The following is a 9,726-nucleotide window of genomic DNA, read 5'->3' as shown; positions in this document are numbered from 1 at the left end:
GAGCAATTTGAGGCTTAGAGAGGTGAAGGGACTTGCTCGGATTCATGCATCTAGGAGCAAAAGGTTCAGGATATGCTCCAGGTTTGCTTCCAAGGGCATGCTCTCAAACCCTAGATCTAGAGAACTGCCTTTTTCCTGCTATGGGGTAGGTATAGTTACCCACAATCCCAGGGAGTGAGATGACCTGGTTTCTAGCCAAGCTCTGAGAAGCTCATGTCCAAACCTGATAGTCATGGAGGACAGGACAGATGCAGAAGGGCCCACCTGACTGGGGGCCACCTGTTGCTTTTCTTGGGATTTGTTGTTTGGGTCAAAACAGTCTCAGAGATGTTAGGTGAGAGCTCAGAGACCCAGCTCACCTCCAGGGGAGACTGTGACTCAGGGCTGCCCGGACAGCGCTGCCAGGAACTGAGGTGAGACTTAGCAAGTCCCACAAGCTGGGAGCCAGGGGGATGGCACACCACCCACACTCCTGGGCAACTAAGAATGGCTAAGGAAGAACACCTCCACCCCACATCCATCCTCACCCCACCTCCCAGACTTGGTCAGGGAAAATATTCTCTTGCTCCCTCCAGACCCTCATCCCCCATGCCTCATCATGAACATCTACTGGGCACTCACAGGATGTGCCCTTTACCTGTGTTGTCTCCTTGGGTCCTGACATAACACCGTGAAGGTAGGTGCTCTCTTTAATCCCATTTGACAGAGGAGAAGGTTGAAGCTCATGAAAGTTGAGTAGCTTGTCCGAAGTCCAGAGACTGAAGCAATCTCTGTATCACGCTGTCTGGCTTATCACAGAGGCAGCACACTCCCCCACTCCAGCTGATAGGTTGTGATCCCTTCTGTCCACTTGTCCATCTGGGTATCTTCGCAGTACTTGGCCTTAGAAGGATAAGCCCATAGCAGCATGCAAAGGAGATTCCTCACAGCTTCCCTTTGGGAACCCTCTTTCATTCACCGACCATTCTCTCTCTCCTCCTTTCCTTAACACACACGCACATATACGTCTGCATTACTCAAAGTCTTTGTGAACCTCCTTGCCTCCTGGCTCCGGCCAGTGAGTAGTGACAGCAAATAGTGTGGTCCATTTCCAGGCTGGTGTATCTAACTGCCAACATAGACCTTCCAGAGCTCGATTTCCGTGGTGGTGTAGTGACCAGCCACATTCAAAATGGTGGCTGTTTTGTAAGTGTGGTCTTCGTGAGCAGAGTCCTCATGCTGATCCATGATGAATTGTGACTTGAGCAAAACATAAGTCTTTGTTGTTGTAAGCTTCTGAGATGTTGGAGTCTCCTAGCTTATCCTGACATACACTGTATTACTTGATAGGAGTTATTACTTAGGACCAATTCACAATGTAGTAGTAGAAACAGACTTGTGAATCATTATAGTAACTCATTCATTTAATAAGTGCTGAGTGCGTGCTCCAGGAATGTGAAAGGGCTCGCAGAAGCACAAGGAAGAAACATGTCACACCATGATACCTTGTTCACATTTCTAGCACCTCATTTCCATTGTATGCTCCCTACTGGCTTGTATGTCTTTCTCTAGTAAGGCAGTCAGCAGGCTCTTGTTCAATGCTGTACCTGCCATGCCTGCCCAACATACTCCTTCTGACATAGTAGTTGCTCAATAAATGGCCTAATTTATAAAGGAATCTACCCAGCTCACCTTCACTCTCCCAAAAGTGAAAAATAAGTGTGAAGTTTGGAAATTTAATTCTTATATAAGCAATAAAAATGCAGCATCATAGGGCAGGGAAAGGAGAACCTCTCTACATCTTGCATATAGCTATTTCCACCGAGGCAATCCTAGTCCCATTGTTCCGTGCACTGCCATGTTGTTTTTTCCTCTATGTTGCCACATTCTTTCTCTCCATCTCTCTGACTTTTCCACTGTGGTCAAAGAGATTGTTATTGCCTACCTTGACACCCACTCCTCTGCTCTGGTAATCCTCAGGCCCCAGCTATTAAGACCTTGCATTCTAGATATGTAACCTACTTCTTCCTCAGAGTAAAAGGATGACAGGTCAAGGTTGGGGGCCCAGATGAAAGAGAGAAGTGGGAGGACTTGGAGGTCAGCCATCACAATGACAAAGTGTTGGGAAGTGAGACCCTGGTGAAAACACTGAGGGAACTGGGAGGAATTCAAACTGAGAGAGGGCTGTTGGGTGATTTATGTATATAAGGATGATATTCAGGGTTAAAGTGCTGTCTTTTCACCATAACTTTTAGTCTACCATCTTACACTTAATTAGTTAAGGTTAAACAGAGGGAATACATCTTCATTCAACAGACCAATGGAGATAATGGGTCTTGAATATAATAACAACTTCCATTTGTGGAATATCGATTTTTGCCTAGGTGCTTTGCATATATTATCCTCAATGGTAGAAGAATTTACTAAAGAGTTAATTTCAATGGAAGATCGAGGATTAGTCACAGGCAAGTTCTGATTCCCACTCTTCTCCTCCTCAAAGTTTTCCCTGTTATTCCCCAAGTATTCTTTGAGTGTGTCCTGAGGATTTAGTACTGGACTAAAACTTGGGAGTATGGAGTAGAGAGAACTGGACTAGATAGCATGCGGAAGGCGGTAACAGCTGCCCTCAAAGTATGGACCTTTGGATCCATGGAGAAGCAGAGGGAAAAGAGTACATTTCCAAGAGTTTAGACGTTTGGGTCAGGAAGACATGCTTGTTGTTACTTGGCGCATCAGAGTGGTCTTCTGGAGGGAAGACTTGGTTTTACCCTCAGAAAATGACTATGTCTTAAGAGCAAAATCATAATCCTTTGTAATACTGTTTCCAAGTTTTAGCTTGTAATGGACTGACTCAGTGGGTGCACCATTTGTGAGTGAGCACAGCTTGGCCTTTGCCTTCAAATTCTGACTCCGCCATGCTCTCAATGTGAAGCTTTGAAAAGGTTATTTAGCCTCATTGATAAAATGAGTATCTATTAAAATGCTTGATTGTGGTCAGGATTCAATAAAACGACATAAATAGCGTCTCTGAGACTAGGGTGATTTTCAAGGGCAGGTAGCTACTATTGGTTCCCTCACCACTGGCCCAGTCCCCTGGAGTTTTTCAAGGCCAGATGGTTTCTTTACCCTCTTTTGACTTTGGATTAGGGGGCAGAAGTCCTGGGTTCTATTTTCCACTCTGCCATCTATTGCTATTTGATGTCACCTTTCCAAGCTTGAACTTCCTTTTCTGTCAAATGGGGATGTGGAATTAGAAGTTTCCTAGAATCTCTTCCTACTTGAAGATCCTTCCATTCAGAGTCCACTGATGGGGACTTCTTCTTATTTTAGCCATTCTGTTCTCACACCCTTTTTGTCTTGCCTCTCCATCCTCCACCTATCCTCTCCTGAGTCTCTTGCCTTCTGTCTCTCAGGATATGGACCAGATGGGTTCTGCCTCTGGTGTTCTCCATCCACAGATGTGGTGGGTATGTTGGCTTTGTCTGGACTTGGGGGCTCTTGTGTCACATGACAAGCTTATATCTAGGCTTGCCCATCGAGGCTGAAACAAACACCCAGTCACCAGAACCAATCTTTCAGAAGACCAGAGGAAATAAGGTCTGGAACCACCTAGAAATGGCAGTGGACACCAAGATGTATTGTTGTTGTTGTGTGCCGTTGAGTTGATTCGACTCATAGTGAGCCTATATGACAGAGTAGAACTGCCCCATAGGATTTCCTAGGCTGTAATCTTTTCTGGAGCAGATCCCAGGGTCTTTCTCCCACAGAGCCGTTGGGTGGGTTTGAACTGCCAATTTTTCAGTTAATAGCTGAGTGCTTAACCACTGCACTACCAGGGCTCCTTGACCAAGATGTAGATGTATCAAAATTGCCTCAGTCCCGTGTGTTGCCAAAGAGAACAAGACCAGTCATGCGAGTGCAGTAGACAGGCTCTCCCCTCGAATCTCCGGAGCTCATCATCACAGAATATTAGAGCTGCAGAGACACTCTCCTCCCCCCTCCCCCTGCAACACACACACAGAACAGCTGGTTTAACAAACTGTGGTTTAGAAAGTAGCATAGACACTTTGACCAAGATTGGCGCAAGGAAGAGAGAAAACAGAATAAAGGGAAGAAGGACGCCCCTGGGCCCCACAAGGGGAAACTTACTGTCTTGAAGAAACAATGTTAAATTTCAGAACTGCTGTGCGTGAGCTCCATCACCTTGGGTCAGAGAGTTCTGAATCAACCTCCAAATACTCTTGGATTTTTCAGGGAGAATGTGAAAAGGGGTAATGCCTTCTCTTAGGAAGAGCCTGCAATGGATATCATCAAATCGTATCCAAAGTACCATTTTAACATTTTCAACCACGCCTCCCTTGATTTTAGTTTCCCCAACTGCAGGTGAAAAGACTGAGGGGAGATAGTTGCAATGACTTGGCCAAGGAGCTTGGATGTGATTATGTGCTAAATGTCCCGTGCTTCCCCATACCCCCACCCCAGGAAGCTCAATGAGGGCAGGGGCAGTGCCTACCAAGCTCACTGCTATATCCTCAGGCCTGGCCCGGTTCCTGGCATGGGAAGAATTTAGTAAACACATGATGAATGAGTTGTGTATTAGTGCTTGGCAACACTATGAGAATCCAGTAAAGACCAATCATGTCCCATGGGCGAAATGGCTGCCTTCTGAATTTGGCCTTCTTCACTTTGACATGAGCTGTATTGTAAATGTGAATCTGATTTTTCTACTCATTATTCTGCCTGAAACATATATTACAAGAGAGTAAGACACCACTTCTGAGTTCTTCAGAAACTGCCACAATTATTTTGTCCTCCCTTTTCAATACTGTTCACTCACTAGCTTGTGAAGAAACTATGCCAACCCTCTGATATTTGAGAGAATATCACTCACGCTGAGAGGCTCAGGGCTGGGCCTCGTTTATGCCTGAGAGGTCATTGAATCCTTCCTAGGGCACTGGTAGAGCAGCTGGATTCAAGCAGCTTCTCCTCCAGATCGAAGAGAATGACAGGTAAACCAAAAAACCCATTGCCACCAAGTCAATTCCAAGTCATAGACCCTGTAGGACAGAGTTGAACTGCCCCGTAAGGGTTCCAAGGCTGTAAATCTTTATGGAAGCAGACTACCACATCTTCTCCCTTGGAGTGGCTGATTGGTTTGAATCACTGACCTTCCAGTTAGCAGCTGAGCGCTTAAGCACTGTGCCAGCAAGGCTCCTTGGAACTTGAGATGGGGGGATGGCTAACAGGCAGGAAGTACAACCATCATCTCCACATGGGGAACAGTCTTGCTAGGGGCAGGGGGAGAGGTCTGTCCTTCACCTTCCCCAATGGGAAGCGGAACCTTGTTCCCCATCCATCCAACAAATGCCTACTGAGTGCCAGATATTGTTTGGGAGCCCTAGTGGCACAGTGCTTAAGCGTTCAGCTGCTAACCAAAAGGTTGGCAGTTCAAATCCACCAGCCAATCTTTGGAAACCCTATGGGGCAGTTCTACTGTGTCCTGTAGAGTTGCTAGGAGTCAGAATCAACTTGACAGCAACAGATTTGGTTTTTGGTTTAGATATTGTTTGTGGAGACAGGAATGGGGTCCTGGTGGGGGTGGAAACTAGACAGGCTAAGAAAAGGCCACTGATATTCTCTATAAGCAGGGTGGGTTGTTTTTGTTTTTTTCTTTTTAAATACTAACCATTTCCTGCACCACGTTATGCTTTTCCTTAGCCACATCTCCAAGTCCCTTTTGCCATGTAAGGTAACATATTCACAGATTCTGGAGATTATTCAGATGTGGACACCTATAAACCCTTTGCCACGGGGTCGATTCTGACTCATAGCAACCCTACAGGACAGAGTAGAACTGCCCCATAGGGTTTCCAAGGTTGTAATCTTTAAGGAGGCAGACTGCCACATCTTTCTCCCTCGGATCAACTGGTGGGTTCAAACTGCTGACCTTTTGGTTAGCAGCTGAGTGCTTAACCACTGTACCACCAGGGCTCCTTGGATGACAGGTAGAGTCCAGCAATACAGCCCATACCTCCTGGGCACCTCCTATTTCCCTCACTTGCATACTCAGCTGGAGCAGCAACCCGCTAATTTGTATTCTCACTCCTCCATGCCTTTGCTCAGGCTGTGCCTTCCACCCGGAGCGAACAGGTACAATATCTGTCTGAGATCCTTGACCTAACAGGCTTTTGTCTTAAGACTCTCTCCCTAAGCGCAGAGTATTTAGCCACAAAAATGTCCCAGAATATTTTTGTCCCCAGCCTGGAGTCCTTGGTCTACATTTTCTATTGCTTTAGGCATACATCCCAGAGGTTTATTTTGGATAGCATGTAAGGTTGCCGGTGTTAGACAGAATGTGAGTTTTAGAGTCAGAAAGAGCTGGGTCCAAGTTCCAGTTCCGTCTGTGGTTGCAGAGGTCACCATGAGTCGAAATCAATTCCACGGCAACTAGCAACAACAGCTAAGGAAGAAAATCCTCCAAACCTCGTATCACTCCGCTGCAAAAGTCTCCCGTCCTGTGTGGTTGTTGTGACAACTACACCAAGTGGTATCTGTAATGGCCCTGGGACAAATGTCAGGTCCAATTCCCTCTCCATGCTCTGCTGAGTGTGACTGCAGGTGGCTGGTCTCTTTGAGAAGATGCATCACAGGGGCTGTGCCCTCCTTGCCCCTACTGGGAGGAAGAAGCCCCGCCTCCCACAATTGTGCGGATGTTTCCTTTAGTCAATGGGAATGGCTCCTGACAGGTCCATACAGACAACTTTCTGAGAAGTGGAGTCCTTCACCAGCCCTCGCATTGCCTCAAAAAAGAGTGAGCTAGTGTAGCTGAGCAATCCCGGCCCCCACTGCCGTCCCCCACCGGACCCCAGCCCCAGGTAACTAATGGAAACATCAAAGAAGTTGTCTTTCCTGCTCATCATTTCCCTATCTGCTGTGGGAGCTTCTTATCCTGTGACCCTGTCATTCTGCAAAGTCCCCCAAGACGGGCTGGGAGGTGGGTTCCCCTGTGGCTGGCCGGAGGAGGTGGGGCTGGCCTTTCCCCTGGGGCACCCCTGCCCCCTTCTAGTTGTCTCCTCAATGGGCAGGAGAAACCACCGAGGCCTTAGGAAGATCCAACACTAAGACTTAAACACTGTAAGGCAGACACGTGTGGTTGCAACAGCATCCTCTCCTGCCCCATCCAGGCTGCCTCACCTGACCAGGCTCCAGCCAGCCCCTCCATCCCACTGCCCCCAACCTGTACCCCTGGCCATCAGTTCAAGCCCCATTTCCTCTCTCCTGAACCATTAGATCAGCCTCCTCACCTTTCTCCCTGAGCCAGGCACTCCACATTGTTGCCAGAGTCCTCTTTCTAGAATGTCAATCTGGTCATGACAGTTTTGGGTGTGCTGATTGTCCCTGGACTTTGCACTCTCTTGGACAAAGAGTTCTCTTTCAAGGAGCTCACTATTTTTTTTTTTTCTTTTTTCTTTTTACTTGGGCTTAAGCAGTAGCATCCCTGGGTGGTGCAACCAATGAACATGCTCGCTGCTAACCAAAAGGTTGGTGGTTCAAGTCCACCCAGAGGTGCCTCAGAAGAAAGGCCTGTTGATCTATTTCTGAAAAACCAGCCATTGAAAACCCTGTGGAGCACAGTTCTACTCTGACACACATAGGGTTCCCATGAGTGAGAGTCAGCTCAACAGCAAATGGTTTGGTTTTTTAATTCCAGGCAATAACATCCATGAAGTCATAGATTGGATGCCAATTTACCATCGTATCAAAGTGAGTTTTTAAACATCGCTATTAAAATGAAGAATGTTTATCCAAGGAACATCTAAGACCATTGGTCACCACTGGAAGACACTGGCCGAGAGAAAATTGTTTTGCTCATTTAACAAGAGCTCTTTCTTGAGCACCTACTATGTGCTGAGTAGCATTTTAGGTGCCGGGCATACAGTTAAAACAAAATGGACAAAACCCATGCCCTCATAGAGCTTCTATTCTAGTGATGAGGCAGACAATAAAAATCAAAATAAATAAGTTGAGTGTGTGTGGGCTGTTAGTTGATGACAAGTGTTAAAGAGAAAAAAGAATAAGAGGAAAGGGGACAGAAAAAGTCAATTTGTAATAAACAGACCTCTACCCCCCTGTGGAGCCCAGCCACCCCTCCCCGCTCAGTTCAGGCAATACACCCACGCTGCTTTACACCTCGACCTGTGCGGTTTTCTCGGCCAGGGCTCCTCCCACCTGCGCCTCTGGCTAAAAAGCCACCAGCTACTATGGAGTCATTTTGTCTCACAACAACCCCATGAATGTCAGAGTAGAACTGTGCTTCATAGGCTTTTCGATGGCTGATTTTTCAGAAATAGATTACCAGGCCTTTCTTCTGAGGAGACTCTGGGTGGACTCGGACCCCCAAGCTTTCAGTTAGCAGCTGAATGCATTAACTATTTTTACCACCCAGGGACTCCATGCCTCTGGCTAAATTATATTTATTCTTTCAAATTCAGCCTGAATATCATCTCTCCTGACTACTGCTCCCCCATCCCCATTAGAATTAAACTCAACATCCTCCTCACCTCAACTACCCTGGACAATTTCTCTAGCTGCCCCTCTCAGCCTATGTTGTCCTTTGTCTCATGTTCGTCACCACCCCCCACCCCCGCCACTGGACTCTTTAAGGCTACAGTGATGCCACCTTCATTGTTGCTTCCCCGGCCCCCAGGAGGACCTCCGGCCTTGGAGGACTGGACACATCACCGTCGCAGTCAGGCAAGCTGCGGGTCTCTGCAGTCCTCTGGGGGTCCTCGGCTAGCACCCGTGTTTGTGGGTGGTGCCTTGGGGTGGGCAGGATGTGGCTCCTCCCTATTGTCATCTCGGTATCTTTCGGACATTGCCGCGCCTTTGAAAAGTTAGAAATGAATAATTCGACAGAAACAAGTCATTTAGAAAGTACTTGCCTTCCCCCAGCCCTGCCCCCAGTAAAGATGAAAACATGCAGAAACTTAGGAGGTCCTCCCTCACCTGGGCGAGTCCCTAGGTGGTACAAATGGTTAACACACTCAGCTGCTAACTGAGAGACTGGAGGCCTGGTGAGGAGCTGGCTTTGAATCCTGATGCCACGGAAAGCCATCTCAAGTTTTAAGGGGAGGAGTGCCACAGCAGACTCTCACCCTGGGATTTGGGGAGGCTCCTGAAGCTACAAAAGGAGGAGACATTTTAACCTCCCAAAATGGCACCTGGGGGCATTTCTGTCCTGTCAGCCTGAGTGTGGTGGGCTCTGCAGTCCTCCCTGCTCTAAGACTGTATCCCCATCCCCTCTCCATTCCCTCACCCAGGTGGTGCCAGCAGCTGGTGGTTGGTTGCCGTCAAGTGGGCTCCAACTCATGGTGACCTTAAGTACAATGGAACAAAACATTGCCCAGCCCTGTGCTGTCTTCATGATTGTTGGTATGTTGAAGCCTGTTGTTGAGGCTATTGTGTGCATCCATGTCATGGAGGGTTTCCCTCATTTTCACTGACCCTCCACTAGCAGCTGTAGGCAGTCTTTCATCTAGATCTTACCCGGGTATAACCAGCAGGGCAGAGAGATCTTTGGGGGTGATTGGGGCAGACTCTTGAAGGGAGGGGGGCTGTCCATTGAAATCGCACAAGCTCGCTGTGTTCCCGCCTGGCCTAACTGACCGCTGCAGCTTGCTGGGGCCTGACCCCTAAATTCCTCGGCACCCCAGGGGCAATGGCTCCTTGTCCCTCCCTAGAGCATGC

This window comes from Trichechus manatus, unplaced genomic scaffold, assembly GCF_000243295.1.
Source record: "Trichechus manatus latirostris isolate Lorelei unplaced genomic scaffold, TriManLat1.0 scaffold00053, whole genome shotgun sequence".
NCBI classification, from domain to species: Eukaryota; Metazoa; Chordata; class Mammalia; order Sirenia; family Trichechidae; genus Trichechus; species Trichechus manatus.
This window is presented reverse-complemented; position numbering follows the sequence as displayed.